The sequence below is a fragment of the Mauremys mutica genome, chromosome 5 (genome assembly GCF_020497125.1).
Source record: "Mauremys mutica isolate MM-2020 ecotype Southern chromosome 5, ASM2049712v1, whole genome shotgun sequence".
Classification (NCBI taxonomy): domain Eukaryota; kingdom Metazoa; phylum Chordata; order Testudines; family Geoemydidae; genus Mauremys; species Mauremys mutica.
In genome coordinates, this window is record NC_059076.1 from 30,774,941 (window position 1) to 30,799,049 (window position 24,109).

A 24,109-nucleotide genomic window follows, 5' to 3' on the forward strand; every position below is an offset into this window, starting at 1 on the left:
GATCATTTGGTAAAATGGGCTATTTGAACAACACGAGGTTCAAAACAGCCAAATGCAAGGTAATAATCTAAGAACAAAACAAGTAACTTGGGGTAATGATAAATAACCAACTGAACGTGGGCTCCCAGTGTGTTGCTGTAGCTAAGAGTACAAATGTGGTCCTTGGATGTGTAAGCACAGGAATATCAAGTAGGAGTAGAGAGGGGTAGAGAGGTGGTAGGACCTCAGTATATGCCATTGGTGAAACCATTACTGAAATATTGTGAACAGAAGGGTTTAGCAAAGAGCTCCAAGAATGATTCAAGGTCTGGAAAACATGCCTCATAGTGACAGACTTAAGAAGCTCAATCAATGTAGTTTATCCAAGAGAAAGTTGAGGCGACTTGATAGCAATCTAATTGTACCTATGTCGGGTAGAGATTTCTGATAGAAGAGGACTCTCTAATCTAGCAAAAAAGGCCTAATGTGATCCAATGGTAGGAAGCTGAAGCTATACAAAATCTAGTATTGCCAAGGCTTGCAATTTTAATGCAAATTCCACAATGTGGGTTTTTTTCTCAAAGCCAGCTTCTGAAATCATCTTATCACTTGAGAATCTCAGCACTTTTTTTAGTAAGCTTCTAGCCCTCAGAGCTGCAGAGAAGGGCTTGAAAATGTAAAACCTAAAGTCTCCAACCACAGAAGAGAAAAAACACACACTTCATTTAATATTTTAAAATTCAAGATTTGAGCACCTAATTCATGAATTTTGAAAGCATGGGGTTGGCGATATTGAAAATTAAACTGGAAATAAATTTTAAGTGAGGGAATTAATTATTGGAATAACTTACCTCCAACTTTCCATAGTGGTTCCTCAGGTCCTATCCTTGATTCCCTTCTCTTTGCCCTCTACACCTTACCTCTGGGTAGTCTTATCCACAAACACATTCAGTCACTATGGGTATAATAGGCATGGAGAGGCTCAGTCTCCCCTGGCGCTGCTGTGGCCGCCAAACCCCTGGTTGCAGGGTTTTGGGGGGAAGTTTTTGATTTATTATGCCTCATGCAGGTTCTGGGGTGGCTGAGGAGAATAGAGATGCACGCTTTTCTCCCGGCAGCTTGGGGTCTGGGGAGGGGAGGCGAGGCTGGGGGCTCCTCCGGGCAGGTGTGTATGGGGAGGCTCGGGGTTCCCCTTTTTTCTATTGTATCAAACATAAGCCACTTGTCTTCACTCTCAAGGCTGTTCACTACCTATTCCCACGCTACCTATACTTTCTCATTCAGAATCAAAAAGTCAGCTCCCACCTCGAACTGGCCCATGATACCAGCACCCATTGCCCACTTGTTAAATTTCCAAACAAGCATTTTTGTGTTCTCTGTCATACTGGCCTTCACAGTTGGGAGGACACCCTCATAACCATCCACAAAGCGATCTCATTATCTTCCTTTAAATCCCTCTTTAAAATTCTGCCCTGCCATGATGCTTACAAAATACTTGACAATGTTTGGCTGCTGGTGTGCTGAGACCACTACCTAGCTTGTTGACAAATACTGCCTCACTGTTTCCTTGTACTCCCCTGTCTGTAGCCCATCTGTTGTTTCTTGTCTTATGATTAGAATGTAAGATTTTGGGGCAGGGACTGTCTTTGTTCTGTGGTTTGTACAGCGTTTGGCACAATGGCATCTTGGTTTGTTGCGTAGGGCTCCTAGGCACTACAATAAGACCTATAACAACTACCTAGGGGTGTGGTGGAATCGCCCATCACTTGAAATTGTTAAATCAAGAGTGGACGTCATTCTAAAAGATATGCTCCAGCTCACATAGAAGTTATGGGCTTGATACAGAAATTACTGGGTGAGGTTCTTTGGCCTGTGTTATGCAGGAGGTCAGACTAGATGATCACAATAGACCTGCGGACCTTAAATCTGATTCACAGTCCCAGTCGCAATCCTCCATCTTGAGCTACAGCCACCTCTCTCACCTCAAATATCTGGTTACACAGCGGAAGTACATTCTTCAAGTACTTGCCATCTCTCTGTCAAGAGCAGGGTTTGTGATCCAGCTACTGATTAAAAAAAAAAAAAAAAAAAAAACTAGAGGCTTAGGATGAAGGGGTAAGTGAAAATTTAAGGAAAAAGGAGAGAGAGTGCACTTTCTTTTAAGGCTGCTGCCAGGTAAGCTCACTCACACAGCCCTGATTTACCTCTGAAACAAGGGCTCAGAATATTCGCACGTTCTCAAGGTATTTCTATTTTGAAGTGACATAATCCAGTCCTGTCAAGCACATGTTGTGTAAGGCTTTGTTTTGGTAATGCCAGACATGGTATGATGCAACAAGATGTGCTGGTGACATATCTTGATTGGCAGCACAACATGACATATCAGAACTTCAAAGCAAGTGATTGTTTCAGGTGTAATTTAGAAACACCTTTCACCAGTTCCACACTCTGAAAAACTGCCAGGCTCAAGGCTTCTATTTGCAGCTGATAAGCAGATTCAGTTTGCTTAGAGAAGCAGATTTTTTTTCCTGCACTGACAAGATGATGGTCTTTCTAGACACAGTCTGTGAAGCATCAGGGACTGTTGCATGCGCCTCATTAAATGAACTGATATGCAGAGATGGTGCATAAGCTGCTGTTTGTAGTAGCTTTTATTTCAGTTATATACAACAGGGGCCTAATATTATGCAGAACTGACCATATATTTCATAGCTATAGTATTGGGATGTATGAATTCTGGAGCGGTGAGTGAAGATTGGAGAATAATGAAGCTGTGATAAAGAAGCAGGAGGGCTGTTTGTGAATGCTATCTCCCCCCCCCCCCAAGGCAACTGGGGCACTCTTTTTGGGGGGGGGGCATACCTCTATTATGTCCTCTCATTTGTCTCTTATCTATCTTGACCGGGGTCCAGTCTGTTCCATCACTGCTCACCTGGTAAAATTTCCATGACTCTAATCACTGCCTCACCCTATCCCAGAAAACTGACTTAGTGCCTCTACCCTATCGCAATTTCATCCCATGCTCCCTGCCCTCCAACTTACCTCTTACCTTCTTTCTGGAGTGGTGTGGAGGCTGAGGGAGAAGACGTCTTCCTTTCCTTCCTCCTCCTGCCTGGCTACACTTGGGACATTGCAAAGCACTGATCCTGCTCCCTTTCCAGGCTCTAGTCCAAATATCACACCTGGATGGGATGTGGGGGGAGGGGGGGAAATAAGGCAACTAATTTCCTTTCCCCTCACACCAATGCAGCAGGGAACTAGTGGGGATGCTGCTGAGCTGTAGCAACAGGGTATAGAGAGCAGGTGCCACTTGGTATCCTCACTCACATCAAGGAGGCTTCAGAGCATTCCGGGGTCAGAGAGGAGCTGGTGAGACAGGATTGGAGAAGTTGTGCTCCCTGCTACCTTTCCATAGCGATGGGCCTAAGCTCGGGTTTGGTTTGTTTGTAGTACTTGGCAAAAGTTAATGTCATTTCTTAAATTGTCCAGCCCACTATACAAGAAAAAAATAAAAGGACGGTGTCACACTGGATGTGAATGGCACAATCTGATTGCCAATGTCTGTCATTATGGGGCAGGTTTATTTCCATTTACAAGGACAGGCAAAATGAAAGTCAACAACAGGTTAATCTATTGATCAAATAAGATTTAAGTACTCATATATGCAGTCCGTCTTAGTCCCATTGACAAGCACTTAGTCTTGCAAGTGGTCCATTAAAGTCAGTAAATGCTCATTACTGCGAGTAAGAGATGTGCTAACTAGCACTCAAGCTGTATGAAGAGAACACAATGACATTTAAGAACCTGCTTCTGATCTCACAAAGTGGTGTTAACCAGGAACACCACCACTGAAGTCAATGGTAGTTTTATAGAATTGGATCCAAATTCTATGTAGCTCAGACTGTTTCCAAATTGACTGGCCTACTAATCTACCAGGATCGGCTAAGTGAATGGGGACTAGATATGAGCAATCAGGTTTAAAATATATAAGGCCTGGTCTACACTAGGACTTTAATTCGAATTTAGCAGCGTTAATTCGAACTAACCGCTCAACCGTCCACACCAGGAAGCCATTTAATTCGAACTAGAGGGCTCTTTAGTTCGAATTTGGTACTCCACCCCGACAGGTGGAGTAACGCTAAATTCGACATGGCTAGCTCGAATTAGGCTAGGTGTGGATGCAAATCGAACTTAGTAGCTCCGGGAGCTATCCCACAGTGCACCACTCTGTTGACGCTCTGGACAGCAGTCGGAGCTTGGATTCTCTGACCAGCCACACAGGAAATGACCCGGGAAAATTTGAATTCATTTTCCTGTCTGGGCATTTTGAATCTGACGTCCTGGCTGGACATCGGGGCGAGCTCCGCAGCACCTGCAACGATGCAGAGCTCTCCAGCAGAGGAGTCCGGCCAATCCAAGAATAGAAAGAGGTCCCCAGCAAGGACAGACCGGGAAGTCCTGGATCTGATCGGTGTGTGGGGCGAGGAGTCTGTGCTGTCGGAGCTGCGCTCCAGCAAGCGGAATGCAAAGACCTTCGAGAAGGTCTCCAAAGCAATGATAGAGAAAGGATACAGCCGGGATGCAATGCAGTGCCGCGTGAAAATCAAGGACCTGAGACAATGCTACCAAAATGTCAGAGCGGCAAACGGACGCTCCGGAGCCCTGCCGCAGACATGCCGCTTCTACGAGGCACTGCATGCCATTCTAGGTGGGTCTGCCACCACTGCCCCACCAGTGACCGTGGACTCAGTGGATGGCATAGTGAACCTGGACAGTTCCTCCTCGATGTTCGCCGATGTGGAAGATGAGGAACGGTCTGTGGAGGACGGCGCAGGCGACAGCGAACACAATACCGCTTTCCCTGACAGCCAGGATCTCTTCATCACCCTCACAGAGATCCCCTACCAACCCTCCCCGGCCGTTAACCCGGACTCTGAATCAGGGGAAGGATCAGGCGGTAAGTGCTATAAACATGTAAACATTTATTTTTTATAAAACAGGTATAAAAAAATAGAAATACTATATATAAAATTTTCAATGAAAAACTATATGAAAAGTAGGTCCACACATATAGGGATTGAACAATAATCCTCCAGGGACAATTCAAGAAAGGTCTCATTTAGGTCCTCGAAAAGCCTCCGCAGGAGGTTCCTGGGGAGACGTGCCTTGTTGGGTGCTCCATGGAAGCACACTCTTCCGCGCCAGGACATCCTTATGTAGATGGGAATCATCGCCTCCACAAGCATGGCCGCATATGGTCCTGGTCTCTGCAGGGCTTCCCTTAGCATCCGCTCTTTGTGACTCCGAGGGATCCGCATCAGGGTGATCTCGTTCATGAAATGCTGCATCTAATTAGGGCAATTAGTGTATTGTTACTGTTGTGAATGGTTGACCTTTACTTTGCATAACAATGACCCTCGCTTAACAGCCACGTATTGTAGGCCACATAGGAAAAGCATACATTGATCTTTCCCGTGCACTGGCGGGAGTGGCTGGAAAAGGGTCAGAGTATATGATTTCCAGATTGCCTTTAGCGGGAGGGCACAGCTATCCATTAACTGATAAGCAGAATGTACTGTAAGGCTTACCAGGACTGTCTGCTAGACGGATTCAGCTGTCTCTCCCCACTTGTCCGCTCTCCTGTGCAATGCCGCAGCCAATGAGAGCGTATTCCGAAATCTCGAACTTGTCCTGAGATCTCGTGAGACTTGTTGCCCTGTATGGTCTTGTTCAGAGAAACTGACTAGACTGTGTTCACTGTTCGCAAACATGTATCTGTTCAAGGAAATCAGTTACTTTTCCCATCACACAGCTTCGGGTCTTTCCCGGACTGCCCCGGCATCCCCCTCGCAGAGGCTGGCGCAGATTAGGCGGTGAAAGAAAAAGACTAGGGACGAGATGTTCGCGGAACTGATGGCTTGCTCCAGAGCCGAGGCGGCAGAGCAGAGACAGTGGAGGGAGACCCTATGTCAACAGCATCCCACACACATCGAACGGGAGGACAGGTGGCGGCAGGAAGACCAGCAGGCGACTCAAACGCTGCTTGGGCTAATGAGGGAGCAAACGGACACGCTCCGGCGCCTTGTTGATGTTATGCAGGACCGCAGGCAGGAGGACAGAGCCCCCCTGCAGTGTATCTGCAACCGCCCTCCCCCGCCAAGAAGTCCTGCCCCCCCCTCACCCAAAAGTACAAGACGGCGGGGCGGTAGGGGCCGTGAGAACTGTCACTGCACCACTGCATAGCGCTAATGTAGCACACACCTCTCACGCTATACATTTGTAGAAGTGCTTCCCTTACAGGCTCACCCAGTCCCAAATCCAAGTTTCATCCCCCCAGTGTGTATTAGATTATTAAAAGCTGTTTGCTGTTATTCACTGTTTCGGTCACGTCTTTCGTGTCAGAGGATTTTTTTGTGTATGGGGGGAGGGGATTTATAATTGCACGGTATAGCCTACATTACCAGGGTACAGACTTGGGGCCATGATCAACTGCAGGGCACACACACACTGCAGTCAGTAGGCACCAGGGTCACTCTGTGTGGTGTATGCTGCCCCGGGTCATTCTGTGATGTGTATGCTTGTCCAGGGTCCTAGCGCCTGCCACCCCCTTAATGTTAAGGCACGCTGCCCTTACCATGAACTTCCACCGTAGCAACGAGCCTCTCCGCTGCCCTGAGCCCCAACAAGAGCCCTCATCCACGGACAGATACTCACCCTTCCCCCACACCCCTCACCCCTTCCTACGCCCAAACCCGCAGCCCACTGCCGTCATCCAAACCCCTATCCAAAGAAGGCACCACTCGCCCCTTCCTGCAAACCCACCCCTTCCTGCAATCCCTCCCCTTCATGCACAACCACTTGCAACCGTCCCCCACCCCAGAGACCTACGTAGGAGCAGGAGGATGTCATTCCTCTATGGAACAAGCAGTCTGTACATCAGTGCACACCGTGCCCAGCACAGTATGTGTCCATGTTTCAACACCTGAACAGAAATGCAAAGTAAAACAAAGATTTATTAATAATGAGTGTTACAAATAATTTGCTTTAAAACGTGCTTTGGAAGTGGGGGAAACTTGGAGAACGGGGTATGTAACCGCAGATCGAAATCGACACATACAGACACAGGCCCAGGGTCAGTTTCTCTTGAAAGCAAGTGGAGAGTCATAGGTTACCCTGCTCTCCGAGGAAACTTGCTTTCAAAGCCTCCCGGATACACAGCGCTTCCCGCTGGGATATTCTCTCGGCACGGGTGTCTGGCTGAGCGTAAACTGCAGCCAGGCGATTTGCCTCAACCTCCCATCCGGACAAAAAGGTCTCGCCCTTGCTCTCACAGAGATTGTGTAGCACACAGCAAGCAGCATTAACTACGGGGATATTCTTTTCGCTGATGTCCGAGCGAGTCAGTAAGCTCCGCCATCTCCCCTTGAGACATCCGAAAGCACACTCCACCACCATTCTGCACTTGCTCAGCCGGTAGTTGAAGAGTTCCTTCTCTCTGTCCAAGGCGCCTGTATAGGGCTTCATGAGCCAGGGCATTAGCGGGTAGGCTGGGTCCCCGAGGATCACTGTAGGCATCTGCACATCCCCAACCGTTATTTTGTGGTCCGGGAAGAAAGTACCTGCCTGGAGGCGTTTAAACAGACCAGAGTTCCTGAACACACGCGCGTCATGAACCTTGCCCACCCACCCAACGAAGATGTTGGTAAAACGTCCCCTATGGTCTACCAGTGCTTGCAGCACCATTGAAAAGTAGCCCTTTCGGTTAATGTACTCGCTGGCCTGGTGGGCTGGTGCCAGGATAGGGATGTGAGTCCCATCTATAGCCCCACCGCAGTTTGGGAATCCCATCGTGGCGAAGCCATCTATGATGTCCTGGACGTTTCCGAGAGTCACTACCTTTGAGAGAAGTTGCTCAACGATTGCGTGGGCTACTTCAATCACAGCAACCCCCATGGTAGATTTGCCCACGCCAAAGTGGTTCGCTACTGACCGGTAGCTGTCTGGCGTTGCAAGTTTCCAGAGGGCTATGGCCACTCGCTTCTGCACACTCAGGGCTGCTCGCATCCGGGTGTCCTGGCGCTTCAGGGCAGGGGACAGCAAGTCACAGAGTTCAAGGAAAGTGCCCTTACGCATCCTGAAGTTTCGCAGCCACTGTGATTCATCCCAGACCTGCAGCACTATGCGGTCCCACCAGTCCGTGCTTGTTTCCCGGGCCCAGAATCGCCGTTCCACACCATGAACTTGACCCATTGCCACCATGATCTCCACGGCGCGGCGTAACCTGCTTTGTGAGAGGTCTGCGCCACTCTGTGAATTCCTGTCCTCACCGCGCTGCCGGAGCCTCCTCGCACGATTTCTCAGCAGCTGACTGTGGAAGAGGTGGACGATAAGGTGCGAGGAGTTGACAACGGCCATAAGTGCAGCGATGATCGCAGCGGGCTCCATGCTCGCAGTGCTGTTGCGTTCGCGCTGTAACCGACAAGAGAAGGGCGCGAACAGATTTCCTGCCGGAGCTTTCAGGGAGGGAGGGCGTGATTGACGGTTCAATGACAACAGTTACCCAAAAGCACCCTCGACACATTTTTCCCCCAGGAGGCATTGGGAGCTCTACCCAGCATTCCAATGGGCAGCGGGGACTGCGGGAACTGTGGGATAGCTTCCCACAGTGCACCGCTTCCAAAGTCAACGCCAGCCCCGTTACTGTGGACTCAGAAATTCGAATTAGTGTATTTACTGTGGATACACAAATTCGACTTCATAAGGTCGAATCCACAAATTCGACTTAAGTAGATTCGAAATAGTCTTGTAGTGTAGACAAGGCCTAAGAGACTTGTTTGTGCAGTAAGGGAAGAAGGAAGTAAAGTCATTTACATGCTTAACAGTAAAATTTAAATAGAATAATCAGGACTGTTAAATATCTAAAAATAAAGCATTGCCTAATATCAGCCCTTGGGGCTGAAGAGAAATTCTTTAGTGAGATGCAATGAAATAACTTTTCAAATAAAAATCAGCTAGGCCACATTTCCATAATTTTATAACCAGAATTGCTCCTGAAGTACATTATATATCAGATGGAGAAAAAATGGAAAAAAATACAATTGAAAGCAGACAGCTGCCCAAACCTTAGAGAACCTGTATATCTTTGACTAGCTCCCCTGGAGAGAATTTCAGTGGGAGATTTATAAGTAGATACTTTTGTACGTAAGCTTTTCAGTCTAAATAGACTCACATCTTTCTAGTAATGGCTGGAGAGGTATGAGCATTACACACATTTTAGGCCTCATTCCAGCTGCCTTTTATGTAAGATAGAGGAAGAGCGTGAGGAATCTCCTGACCCATTTGTGCCCAACACAAGGGCCATCTACAACCAGGACTGATCCAGGCTACTGCAGCCAGCAGTGCTAGCCCTTCCAAAGGGGATCGAGGTGAAACAGGGCCATGGCCCTGTTTCACACCAGCCTACAGAACTGCACCACTGCGAAGGATGGTGGAGTGGTAGCTCCACCACAGACTGCTCTAAAGCTACTGGAGAAATTCTGCATGTCATCCAGAATTCCTCTGAATGCAGCACAGCCCCTTCCAACCCCTACAAGTGTTGTGGTTGTCTGTGGTTGTCCAATAAGGAACAGAGCTGCACGTACCTTGGGATTCTGGGGGAAAACTGTCCAATGTGCTAATGAGGGTTGCTTAAAAACTGGTTCTTGTTACTTTGAAACACACTGTTCTGGAGAGAATTTGCCATCTTAATTCCTTTAGAATTCTTGTAGTGGCAATAAACATTCTTTACACATTCACAGCACCCAGGGTTTTCAAAATTCTTATAGATCAGTGTGGAGAACAAGGTTCCAGAAATCCAAGAGTGGGATAAAAATCACTGCAAATTAAAGACGGACATTCTGTCTGTCTGTCTAGCTACATCTAGAGAAGCATGCAGCACTATATAAAATATAGGAGAGACAAATTATGAATCCTGACTAATATTTTAAGGTGTTTGCCTTACAACAGTATGATGCACAAGTAGGCATAGTATTTGTAAGTTGTCAATATTGAGCAGTGTCTCAAAGGGGCTGATCTTAAGCACAGCAGGCAAAAGGTTGCATGTTTGGAGAACATCAGTGCTCAGAAGAAGCCATTTCTGTATGGTATTCTTTACAAATTTATCTAGAGGATCAATATTGATTTATACCTACATTTCTTTTTCTTTCATTTTTTGTTTAAATAAGCAGGATTAACCGAGATGAAAGCACTTACGTAAAAAACCTCCATTACTAAGTGGGTTTTTTTCTAATCTTCCCACCTGTAGCCAGAGTCAAGACTTGCATTAATAAACACAGTCCTTATACAATCAGACTTGAAAGGACATAGTAAGTAGAAAGAGCCACTATAAAAAGCTGAATTTTGCTTAGGAAGTTTTTCCTCATTTTTTCCCCTAAATGTTTCAGAATTCAATATTTTGAAACTTGAAATTTTTTTAAATTGTAGCTGGTTAAAAATTGGACTGAAAACATAGTGCACTTTTTTTAAATGTCCAATTTTGACATTTGAAAGTCACAATTTTTGTCCATCTCTAAACATAATTGTTTTAATATAAAGAAACGTATTGTCATTGACTCACTACTTGTGGGCACTGCAGATGAAATGAGTGTGCAGTGGCCTGGTGAATTGGAACTGGGAGAGTGCTCAGTGTGTGGGGTAGAGTGGCTGTGATAGAAGGGGGTTAACAGGGCATTCAGGCTAGCACAATTTGAGGCACCTAGAATAGATAAAAGATAAGGCCAGAGCTATAGCTGGATGTACTGTATTTCAACCCAGTTCTTCTTCATATGTACGTATCTCCCATGATTGTTTTCTTGCATGCTTTGGTCCATTATCCTTACTTTTTTCCAAGGAATTTCTAAAGTAAAAGTGTATGGTTTCCACTGTCCTGTGAAGTGCTGAGCACCTCCTGTGAAATACTGAGTTCCCCCAACTTCATAGAAGCTAAGGAAGTTTAGTGCCTTTCAAGATCCGGTCCATGTACAGTAGTAGGAATTGATTATACCATACACAGATGTGCAGTGAAAATCCAAGGGGAGATTAGAACCTTTGTCCTCTTTTCTGAATCTAGAACTCTACTAGATGAGGTATAAAAGCAGCCGTTCAGATCCTTAAAAACATAATTGCTCTTATTTGTCAACCAAACCCTACTTGTTACTAAATCGGATACATAATTTTTTGATGTGTGACAAAATGTTTCCGCTTTCACTGACGAATGAGATCATACTCCTTATAGGGGAGGATCACAAATTAGGTTCTGTAAAAGAGAACATTACCGCTCTGTGGGGGTGTGGAGGAAGACAGCATGAGACAGAATAGGCATTTTTCCATTGGGACTGCTCCATTACAAACCCAGGAAATGACTGATCTGTGCTGAAAGATTTTACAATCATTATTAAGTATAAAGCAGTAAAGTTTACAGTCTTATTGAGCAGATTAACTTGCACCTGCATGGGGAGCAAGGTCTGTTCTTTGAATAATCTGGTCTTTTTAATATGTGAACACTGACAAATCATGCTTTCATGGCAGTGGCTGCATTTCAGTGCAGAATGTATTGATTGCTACCCTACATACATACATACATACTGGGACAAAGTTCCTCCTCTACCTTGGTGGGTCCTGCGCTTATTGGCAGATTTGCTCACCTCAGAGATCTTCCCCTCTGGAGGAACCCACAGTCTGGGTCAGCTCCTCCTGTGTCTGATCAGGAGTTGGGAGGTTTGGGGGGAACCCGGGCCCACCCACTACTACGGGTTCCAGCCCAGAGCCCTGTGGATTGCAGCTGTCTATAGCTGTCTTATAAAAAAGCTTGCCTCTTGTAACAGCTGCATGACAGCTACAACTCCCTGGGCTACTTCCCCATGGCCTCCTCCAAACACCTTCTTTCTCCTCACCACAGGACCTTCCTCCTGGTGTCTGATAATGCTTGTAGTCCTCAATCCTCCAGCAGTGTACACACTCAGCTCCTTGCACCTTTTGCTCCCAGCTCCTCACACACGTGCACCTTACTGACTAACTGGGAGACTTTTAACTAGTTCCAGCCAGCCCTTGATTGGCTTCAGGTGTCCCAATCAATGTAGCTATCTCCACTGCCTTCTAGAAAGATCTTAATTGGCCCCAGGTGTCTTGATTAACCTGGAGCAACTGTCATTTGGTTACCATGGTACCAGGGATTTGTTTAGCCTGGGGCTAACATACCTGTTCCTCACTACTTTACTGTAGCCATCTGGCCTTGCCCCATCACAATACATATATACACATTCATGAAAAAGTCCATTTTTTAAGTTAAAAATAATCACTTAATTTTATTTGTTGAAACTTCCTCTTTCCCTTGGGCCAGGGGTGGGTTGAGGCTCAGTATTCTGAAAAATCAGGTAGGCCAACTCCTACCACCTCTTCCCTCTTATCCTCCTGCTCTGTTCTTAAAACCAGTGTCTCTGGTTTTCTTACCACATGGATTTTTCCTGCAGAGGGCTAGTGTCACACTCCTGTTGAAGGTTGGGGTTTTAACTTTATTCCTATCAGCAGATTAATTCTACATGCCTAGTCAAAATATGTCACAGACTCTAAAGACAGTGTCTTCAGGAAGAAGATGGAATGGTTTTGTTTTTTAATGTATTCTTAATTTCCTCTACTCTGCATTATAAATCAAAAATATAATCTTTAGGCACAGTGCAGAACCAGAGGGGGAAGTGATTGAATGCCACCGTTAAGCTCCTCCCAAGCCTGGGGTTAGCTGGGGTCCGATTCGGCCAACCACAATTCAGAATAATCCTGATATTGCTCTAGCTTGTACTAGTTGTAAGTGGCCCCAAAATGTCATTATACCAGCTGGAGATCCCCTCCCATTGTCATGCCCCCATACTGTTCTGCCAGAAATGGAAGTGCACTGGAAATCCAGGGAGATGAAGTGTACTGTTTTGGTTCATGCTCATACATTTTTTGGTACCATTGCAGACTTCTCCTCCTTTCCTACATTTGATCTCACTCCTGCTCACTGGTCCAGGCTCTTTACTGGTGGTTCTCCGGTGGACACAGCTCAGGTAACCAGCGTTTTGCAAGGGATGAGCCATTTTGTTTTGATAAGTGGCCAGCAATGATCACAAAGGGCCTAGTGCTGAACACACGCAACTCAGATTTTCAACAGTAGCTAAGCACCTAACCAGGTAAGGGACTTTGTAAAGCCTACTAGCGCCTACTTGTATCTTTATAATCCTGCAACCTGTGTGAACGTTTGTCATGTCAGAATGATATAACCCTTCAAACAGCACATGAAACCTAGTGTTCTCTTTGTGACTTGATTAACAAACTCAGGGGACTTGTTCTTTTGCTTTATATTTCACACACACTATTTCTCTGATGTCAACGAGAGTTTTGACCCAGTGAGGAATGAGTAAAACTGAAAAAGGACCTCCGGATTTGTCCCATTGTTTACTATTGCTATATGCAGAGGAAATAGCCTCTCAGGCAAGGGGGTCACAGTGAATAGTTGCTGCTTCCTTTCCATCATTTCAGAGACGGGCTCACTTGAGTTTATGAATAGTAATAGAAGTGGATGGAAAACTTATTGAAATTGCCCCCATTCCATGATGTAGGATAGCAGCTGCCATGGCACACCACTTAGTGATCACCTGCATGATATTCATTAAGCTGTGCATTGTATTGTTCCCTCTTGTGCCTCTAGTCTAAAAGCCCCTTGAGGTAGGAATTGCGTTCCTCATCTGGCATATTTGAGACAATTATATGATGCTGTGCACACTTAATTACACTATATGGTGGCTTATAAGGATAATCTAATATGTATTCATATTTGGATGATAATTACTTTAGATACTTCAGAACTAATGTACAAGTGCCTACTTTTGGGGATAGATGCTTTCAAACTATATCAAAACAAATAAATACTATAGCCCTCGATGACAAATAGTACTACATTCTGCGTACAGTACACTGTGCTCAAAATGAGTGGGTAAGGATGCAAATACTGTTAGATTATTGCCCATCATACCAAACATGTGTAAGTAGATGAGATTCTTCATACCTATGTGGCACATTGGCTGTGGTCAAGTGTAGTGCCTGCTGCATCCTCCATCAGGGGACTGTCTCCTGCATTGGCAGGGAAAGGTAGTTGATGATGATCCAGCGGCGTCTCTTCTTCTTACACCTTCAATGAGCTGATTCTCAAATCTTCTTCTCCAAACACATTGCTGAGAACAAATATATATAAAAAAATGAATAATACCTTAACTTGTAATGAAGACAAGGCTGAGCAGAATAGCTGGGCTTCATGATAAAAAGCCTTAGCAGAGTACCTACTTTAGAAATGGGAGGAGGGAATGAACCAGATTCTAAAAATAAAAACAACCCCTTGACCAATTTGGTGGTGTCACCATGTCCCCATGACCACATTTCAAACAGCGCAGGAATGATCACAATGGGCATGAGGGCAAGAATGTTAATGGTAGGTTGAGATAAATGATAACACGGGCAAGGAGTTCAGAACTGAAACCTGAGCTTGGAGGGGCTTGCAAAATTAGTTGAAATGGGTAGCGATGATGCAAACAGAGGGCACGCTGTATCCCAGCCTCTTTATTGTTTTCTCTGGTGGGGATAAAACACTGCAAAAGTCATCCCATATTTGCCGAGAGGAAGTCTGAACCTTGGTGTTGCCGCTTCTCCCCCCTCCATCTCGAGGGAAGCCCGTCAGGTATTCTTCACCTGTTTGAGTCTCTGGGGGATGGAGGAACACGTTTGGGCAAAGAGAACTTAAAGCCAGGGATGCTTTGCAGCACAGTCCCTCCCACACTCAAGACAGTTGGGATTTTCCCATGAAAGACAGCCCTGGCCTGTCAGCATTGTCTTATGTGGATTCTTGCACATACATTGAAATCCCCCCATCAAGAGTTAAAGTTTAAGGCAATACAGGGAGGGAACTCAGCTGTCATGGAGTGGGGAGTAGCATGGAAGCAGCAGTCCTCTCTGCTAATGCCACATCCACCCACAGATGCCTCAGAAGTGCAGGATTTCACCATGGATTTGGGGATTCCCACCGGTCAGAAAGGCCATGTCCCCACCTTTTCTGTAAGGATGAAAGGCAAACCAGCCTATCCCTCCATTTCACCTCAGCATGAAGATACCAAGAAACCTATTTCCTAGGACTTCCATGTTTTTGTTTTTTTCCCCTAGAGAAAAGATGATTTGTCTCAGCCGTAAGCCCATATCTTGGCTTTGATCAGAGAGACTGTTCATCTCTGACACAAACAAGTCATTTTCTTGCCCAGTAAGGCCACTTGTTTGACTTTTCCTGCAACACCGGTCTTACCCTTGACATGTTTTTATTAATTCATTGCCAGTTTTATCACAATTTCCAACCCCCTACTATCTCTGCCTTATCTGAGTCCGAATCAATAAATGGCAAACAGTGGCTTCTAATGATTATTTACATAATTTTATTTAAATACCTGTTATTCTATTGTGGAGGTCAGGACTGAAATGCATCAATCTTTTAGGGGTAGAAAGTGCACGTGCAAAACACTAAAGAGTGAGGGAGCTCAAGGAAATAAATTCACAATGCAGTAATGACAGATTACACATTTGAGACAAGTATGACAGATGAGTTTTATCAGAGTAAAATTGCAAAAGCACTTTGCTGTCCTTCTTAAAGGGGATTATGGGTACTGAAAACCCAGATTTCATTATCCAGTTAGATATAATACAGGAGATATCTCAGGCAACTGTTAACATTGGAATAGCAACCTTTATACAGGAGGCGGAAGAGAACAGAAGGGAGAGGACAGAAAGCTTTTGTTTCTTTAAGAAGGGGATCTAACTTCCTTATGGGGTCCTGAATTGTTGCTGCGTAACCAGGAGAGAGACAAAATTACTTAGAACAGACAGACTAGATAAACAGGAAAATCAGTGGAGAAAGAAGAGCCTTTAACAGACTGGCTTGGAGAATACCTATAAGCTTTCGTAAAATTTTCGGCTCAGGGTGGACAGACAAGAGATGTAAGATTTTTGTCTGGTCTGGATTATTTTCATACTGGCTTGCCCAAACTATGTGCAGCATTTTCATAATTGGAAATATGGGGGCGGTTGTGTGTTTTAAGATTGCAAAGCTATAACTGAGTTGTTGGTTTTTGTTTTTAAGATGACCATTAGTGGTAAACTTCGTGACAGAGGTCACCATTTAAAAATTCAAAATTTGCCATTCTGCAACGATGTGGTACTAATGTTTTTGATATTCAGATACAGGAAGATAATCTGGTTATTGCAGGTACCTGGGTTAATGAATACTGAGTTTTTAATGGTGACCCTTGTAGATCACACACTGTCGATAGCATGGTACACCAATGACATAGCTATATTATGCATAGACTGCAAGAGGATCATTACAGCTTGAAAGCATAGGAACTCACTTAAATAGTATTGTACAAATGAATGCTATTCTCCTTCCTAAACACAGATAATTCATCTAGTGGAGATGAAATAAAAATTGCACCAAATCCTTGCCTAAAGTATAAGCTTAATCTGAACCAAACCTTTGGTTTGAGTTTTTGTTGTTGTTGTTGAAGGTATCAAAAATTTGATTAGCTTTTAGTTTTAAATTATTAATTGACAAAGTACTCATTTAGGGCCCAGTCCTGTATAAACGCCTCTACATGAGAAATATTTTTACTCTGAGTCCGACTGATGTCAATAGCACTATTCATAGTAGTAAGTGCTACAACGGGGATTTTCAAATGGACCTAAGGGGATTAGGCAACTGTATGTTATTAAAATTCAGTGGGATATGGGCACCTAAATCCCATAGGCTCCTTTGAAAATCTAAGCCTATGCCAGTAATAATCATTTGCTGGAGCATCTAGCACTTTTTTGTTTGCATGTTTGCACAGCTATTGATTTGATGGTATTTTATTTGAAAATGCTAAAGGATAAGTTACATTATTTTCTGCATTTTCATTATTTTGCACTTCTAACTTATTGCTGGGACTGAAAGCGAAAGTGACAACATGTTTTGAGAGGGGTTATTCTCTCAGCTTTTCCATTTAACTAAAAGAAGGAAGGAACAAAAATGCTATGAAAGTCTGTTCTCACAAGATTTCCAGTTCTGGGATTGGTTCTTTTTAACCACAGACTTAAGAGTTTTATATACACTTTTTATAACCATCCAAACTTTGAAATACTTTTCCAACTGAAATGTCATTATTTATGATTTGGATATATTTATTTAATGAAATATATTAGAAGCTTATAGTAGCTGCCTTTGTTTGCATTCAATTGATTAGCACTAGAATTGATATGTACTCACCTCTATTCCACTATATCATCCTATTCCTTATTTTTGTTCACCACAGAGGCATTTGGTTTGAAGGGAACACTCCCCTTGAAATTCTGTACAACAAAGGCAACACTAGACCACACTGATTACATTAGGTTGACAAATGACACAAGCATTAGTTACCCTCTGTCTCTCTCTGTGTGTCTAAAACCCAGGTGCGTTATGTCACTGTAGAAAACTGTATGAAATCAATAAACTCAAGGAAAATGGCTATAAAACTACAATTCTTTAACTCAAGAGAAAGTAAATTGCTCATGCTGCTCAGGTCGTTTTGGATTTGTCGCCTGTTTCCATAAGAGATTTTCTTTCCAATAACTTAAGTCTCAGGAATTAGAGTTAGTCACTATAAACCTAAAAGTTGGATGCATTAATCTTTATATATGCTCCCTTCCATTGCATCTTGCTTTATTTATGGAAATCATTTTGCCAGAGTAATACTATAAGCCATACAACTTGTTTTCATGAGGAATTGAAGTTTTAAAAAATAGCTCAAAATAAAACTAGACATGAAATATCATTTGAAAACCACCACATAAAATTTACAAATATTTATTGCCCCAGTTCCTAGGCAGGTGAAGATTTTTAATGTAATATCACTACAAGTCTGTATCCAAAGCCTTTCTTTGTAGTTAAAGCATGTAAAAACCTTTCAGTGCTGCCTCCCCAGTGTCAGAATTCACAGGCCACCTATATTATCTAACACACCACCCATTTTAAAAACCAGATTGATGGCCTTGGTCATGAATGCATACTACAGAATAAAACTATGCTTGGTGTATAAGACAGATATCTGCTTCATATTCAGACCTGAATGGGACGGGGGAAAATGTGAATTTGTTTGAAATATTTGAGTAAACAAATAACGTTGAGACCAGTTCACCGTCATTCACAAACACAACTCTCATCTGCTTGGGAGCCAACTACAATGTGGAAAAGCTATCTTTTATCCCACGACACTATGGAACTGATTCTGGTCTCTCACACTGGTTTAAAACCATTTTACTAATAAGTGAGATCAGATCCACATCCTATGGGGCCAGATCAGCTTATGGAGGTCAGCATGCCTTTGTTTCAAAGCAGTCAACAAATTGCAATCATGTCTGGTTCACGTATAGTAGGTTTTGTAGACCTTATAGATCCAGGTTCATAAACTATCTAGGAAATGTGCCTAAAGGGCAGATTATGAGATGTGTGCACAAGCGTCTGTGCATAATTTGCACATGCAGCTACAGTAGTTGTGTGTGCATATGGCCAATCAGATGTATAAGTAGTAATGTGCATGCACAAGCACCATGTCTATCTATGCAATCACAATACTGTGACTCAACTAGGCAAATATGTATTTTTGCACATACAGCTGAATGAAAGATTTTCTGAGAAATTGGACCTAAATATTTATGGAGCGCCTGATGCCAGTTCTTTCCTCTTCCCACCAATCTGTGGTTTACCTGACATCCAGAGGCCTCCATCCAAACTTTCCAAGTTACCTGGTGGTTTAGTGGAGTTGCAGTCTACAAGCCTCCCAAGCATCTAAAGTCACACTAAGCTATTGACACAATGGAGCCAATGTCATAGCTATGCTACAGTGTAGGCCCTATCGGGTATGTCTACACTGCAACTGGGAGCAAGCCCCCCCAGTTCAGGTCCACAGACTTTTGTGTTGGGGGCTGGGCTGGTGCTAATGTACCAATTATAGCTGTGTGGATGTTGCACCTCAGGCTGGAGCTAGGGCTCTCAAGCCTGGGGTGGTGATGGGGAAGAGGGGGTCCCGCCAGTACAAGTCTGTGGACCCAGCCTGGCAGGCTAGCTCCCAGATACAGTGTAGCCATAGCCTTAGTGTCACATAAGTGCAGCTTTACTACACCTACAGTACAGGACAATTTATTGAGTTAATCCAAAAGTGTGTTTAAGACCACTACATCTTTTGAAAATGACAAGTTTGTCATGGAAATGAATGATTTAATGCATTAGGCTTTGATCATGCAAAGATTTAAGCACACAAACAGTCATTGATGTCAGTGCACCTACTCCTGTGCTCATAGTTAAGTGTATATGGAAGTCTTAGCAGGACCAGGACCTTAGCGGCCTTGAATAAATATCACTTCCCCATGATGCTAACTGCATTATATTTTTCAGATACTGAAACACTCTGAACTCTGTGGTGAGGAGTTTAAAATAAAGATCATAATTAAGAAACAAACAAAACACGTGAGTGGGTGTAAAAGTGACTCAAAATCTGATCAATGAATCTTCTTTTGGGAGTTGTTTTAGAAAACAGCCTCAGGTCATTAATTTACTTGGGCAATTTTCAGTCTGTTTTGATGGATCAGTAACTTGATGGATTTGACTTTAACAGGCCTCTATAACGTGAAACAGTGGGGCTATTTCATCTTTGTTGGCTCACTTCCTACTAGTTATAATAAATTAGCTATTAGTTATTGGTTTAATGTGATAGCACCCAAAGGTGCCAATCTGGATTAGACTCCATTGTCCTGGGCATTTCTTAAAGCTACAGCAAGCGCTTATAACATACAGTCCTGATCCTGCAAGTTACTTCATGCAGGCAGACCTCTTTGCCCATGCATAGCCATGCTTGAGTCAATAGGCCTCCATGAGACACACCCGCATGGAGCAATTTGCAGGAACAGGACATAAAATTAAAAAACAAAACAAACCAACAAAAAACAAATGAAGGGTGGAGGAAAAAGAACACAACATACAAGCTGAGTTCTAACGCAGAAAGCAGTCTTCTCAAAATAACTTCCAATCCTATTGGTAGGAATGCAGACCTACAGCTGTATTCTTCCTTTTCAGCAGCTTTCATTTTGCTATCCTAGCGTATCTTTTTTCCCCTGCCTGTCCCCAGTGCACAACTCACCCTCCCCTATCAGACCATTTACAAATTCTCTGCTCTCGCCCAGCACTCTGCAGGCCTTGCCACCTGTACGTCCCTCTGAGGGAACCTGACCTGCTTTCTCCAGTCACTGTGCCCACCTGCCCATGATGAGAATTTAAGGGCTTTCAAGCTTGTGAGGGAAAGTACATATTGTAGGTATCTCTGTGGGGTTTTGCATGGACAGCATTTTACGGCTGTTCCACAGCAATAGAAACTTCAACCAAGAGCTGGTCAAATTATTCATTGTGAATTACATTTTATGTAAATTTAACCCTTTCTTCTTGTACCTAAGTCCTTCTGGCACTGATCCTGATTTCTGAAAAAGGATGTGTCACTCAGAAATATTTCCTGACTATTTTTGTATGAACAATTTTCAACTTCTGGGCTGTTACCAGATTGTTCACTTTGACTATTCACTATTCTTTAGTCATGGAATATGAGTGACCACCTAAGTTACATGCGCTTGTTTCTGTTCCCTGATCAGATGGTTAAATCTCTTTGAACTCGAGAATAATGAACGACAAATAGGAAATAGCACAAAATTCACTTTGGCTATAAATCTGCAGAAAATATTCATTTGTGATCATTTTTGCAATACTTTTTGGATAAACATCTTTACAAATGCCTGGATACTTGTGAATAATAACAAAGAACCGGATTCAGTGCTTTATTGTGAAATCAGATGCTAGTACTTACAAAAAGCAACATCCTTTCCTCATATTGTTAATTACTATAAACATTTCAGATAGTGTAATACTATAATGTTTATAGGCCTGATTCTGCTACTCTTACTCACATGGAATAGTTCTGTGCTCTGCAAATAGCACCATTGGAATGTGACTCTTGTTATCAGTTCACTTTTGATGCTTGATTATAAATAAATATTATGGGCCATATTGTCAGCTGAATCATAGCTCCAGTCGACATACCTGAAAAGTGATGAGAGGGGTAAAGGTGGCTTAGAGCCACCTTTGAGTTCTCCCAGTCCCCAGCATAATGTAGAGCAGCCTCGGGGCTTCTTTAAATGACTCCCATCTGCAACAGCCCCCAAAGGGCCATTTATGTAGCCAAGACCTGCTGAAGTACAGCAGCACTCTGGCCACGCTTCCTCCCATGGCCTTCCCCCTTGTATGCTCCTATACTAGGGCCTAGATCAAGGGAATCCCCATATTGCTGGTTAAGCTTGCCTGAAACAGAGGGCCAGAACAATTTAACATAGTGGTATGAGCAAAGTGCTTACAAAATCCTAAGAGCCTTGGCAGCACAGCTGCTATTCTGGTAATGAGGAAACATGTTTGGTGTGTGTGTGTTGTGTGTGTTTCTAGAGCATCATGAACAGAGTCTCAAAGTAATTCCCTATGTTTTTCCCCTCTCATTATCATGCATGGTATTTGGTTGCTTATTATCGCACAGTTTTGTTTATCTTGACAAGTGGTATTACAGCAAAGCTGTGTTTAAGCCACAAACTATCAATTCCACCTTATTTTCTCCCAATTTATGTAAATAATCTCAGTTAAAGAGAAATGATGTTTATCAAAGGCAAGCTGCACTCTAATTACATTTAAAAACAGAGTCCACCCAGCATGCTTAGAGGCACTACATTTTGAGGATATGCAACTATTTAGTTAGCATACTGTATGTCCCCCAGCATCCACAGCATGCCAAGTTGCTTCTTTATCTTTCTCTTGAATGGCAGTCATTGCAGCCAGAGGCTAAGCAATGGAAGATGTTCATTCAAAAGCAACATCTGCTTGCATTGCAGACTGTGCATTACATTGGTAGCTTTTGCTTTTCTTCAAAGCTTAATTATGAAGAACTTAGGCATTTTGTACAGTATTTAAGAACACGTTTTCATAAAACACACAAAACCAACTCAGCATGATATTTAGAGGCAAAATAAAATGCAGTTACATATTTTCCCATTCACATCTATATTTACAATGCACAGGCCGATAACCTACCACTTCCTACAGATTCCTGAGCTCTCCCTAATCATGGATAACAATTGCCAAGCTCATGCTCCAAAATGTCTGTTAGTCTATAAGGTGCCACAGGACTCTTTGCTGCAATTGCCACGCAGTGACATTTTTCACATTCAAGGTGTGCACCTGAAAAAGAGCCTTCTTGAGTTCTTGTGATTAATATTGCTGGGCAAAGTCCTCAACCAGTGTAAATCTACACAGCTCATTAACTTCTACTGTATGGAGTTACGTTAGCTTACATCATCTGTGGATCTGATTCTCTATCTGTACAGAACCTGCTAACCAGATATTAGCGGTTCTGGTCATTGACTTCACCAACTGTAGAAAGACTCAGATTCACAGCTCTCTGGCCAAATCCTCCAGTGGAGAAAATTGGGATAGCTCCACTGATTTAAAAGGAACTACACTTATTTACAGCAGCTGGGAGTCTGGGTGCTAGCTTCTTGTAATCAAAGCCAGCACAGGTATCATGGCATATCTTTAGGGGTTGGAGATGGTTTAGGTAAGGCTTATAGTTGATGAAAAATGATGTGTGATACTGATCAGGTTTATCCTTAATAAAGTTCTAATGGGAGTTCAATCTAGCTCTCCTTGAGGGGAACAGTCAGACCTGAATACTTGGAAGAGGCGAGTTGCAAGAGAGAACAAACCCTTCATGAACAGACTGAAAGCTCAGGAAACATGCACTGAGATTTTTCAAAAGTGACTCGTGATTTTGTGTGCCCAACGTGAGACATCTTACAAAAACTTGATTCCCCCACATCACCCGTCGCCCCCAGAAACTACTGAAAACACACCTCACTGAAGATTTCACCTTTATGACAATCTTGGTCAAGATTTAAAAAAAAAAAAGTGATTAGTGATACATTACTCACATTCCATTCATGCTTTAAAGCATATATTCCTGCAATGACTTATGTCCCTACTAATGAGGCTGTGGGAGGCATTCAGCACAGAAACAAAATTTAACTCATCTTTCTAAAATCCTTTTTAATTTTCACACTCTGAAATCCTTGTGCCACATCTTGGTTCACATAGAATATCCCAGAACGTATCATTCAGTGACATCACAAACATCAACTCACGCCCTGCGGAGCCATGCTCAGAGGGACTCCTTGTGTACCTATGTCCCCCTGAGCACATAGACATCACTGCCACATTGTATCTCTACCTCCAGACCTCACAGAGGGTCCTCCGTCGGAACCAGGGAGCTGCTTGGGCTGTTTTAACTTTCCTGTAGAGCCCTTCCATAATGTGAAAATCCCATTGGGACCACACTGCCAAAGAGCTGGAAAGAGGGTTTTAGGGAGGAACCCCAGCGCAGGTGTGGAGACCTCTGACTCATCCACAGAGATCCACATGGATTTCATGAAGTACCTTTTACTTTTATTATGGGTTGGGACAAACTCTGCCTTGCTCAGATGGAAGAGATCAAAGGAAACTCCACATGGGAAACCACGCGGAAATTCCCGGCCCCCTACACTGTTTTTTTCCACATAAGAACAAAATCTGACCTATGGGTCACACTGAATGCAATAAAAACTTAGAATGTATAATGAAATAGGAAGTGCCAATAAGATTTCACAGAGAGGAAACAATAATTTGAAAAAAGTTAAAATTATTTCTGCTCTGAGCCTTTTCAGAGGAGATGTTCAGCACACACATTTGTGCTTAATTCAGATTTTGTTTTGTTTTGCAATTCACCTATAAAGCAGAGAGCTATTGCTTTTTGTCATGTATGTCACAAGCTGCTGAAAACAAAGCTGCGAAAGCTCAGTGCAGTCTGTTGCAGATTCTTTCTTAGACTCAGCATTTGTGCAGCTACATCTCCATTGCTATGTCCCTGAGGATTTCTCAAGGGCAGATTATCTATTT

The 24,109-nt window shown here is 43.5% G+C and overlaps 1 long non-coding RNA gene across 2 annotated transcripts in view; it reads right to left on the bottom strand.

Moving 5' to 3' along the window:
- LOC123370690 overlaps positions 1-24,109 on the bottom strand; it is a 198,334-nt gene that overhangs the window by 9,544 nt on the left and 164,681 nt on the right. For both annotated transcript variants that reach the window (XR_006579508.1, XR_006579507.1), the window contains exon 3: positions 14,057-14,222. This is a non-coding gene — a long non-coding RNA (uncharacterized LOC123370690). The remainder of the gene's footprint in view (positions 1-14,056; positions 14,223-24,109) is intronic.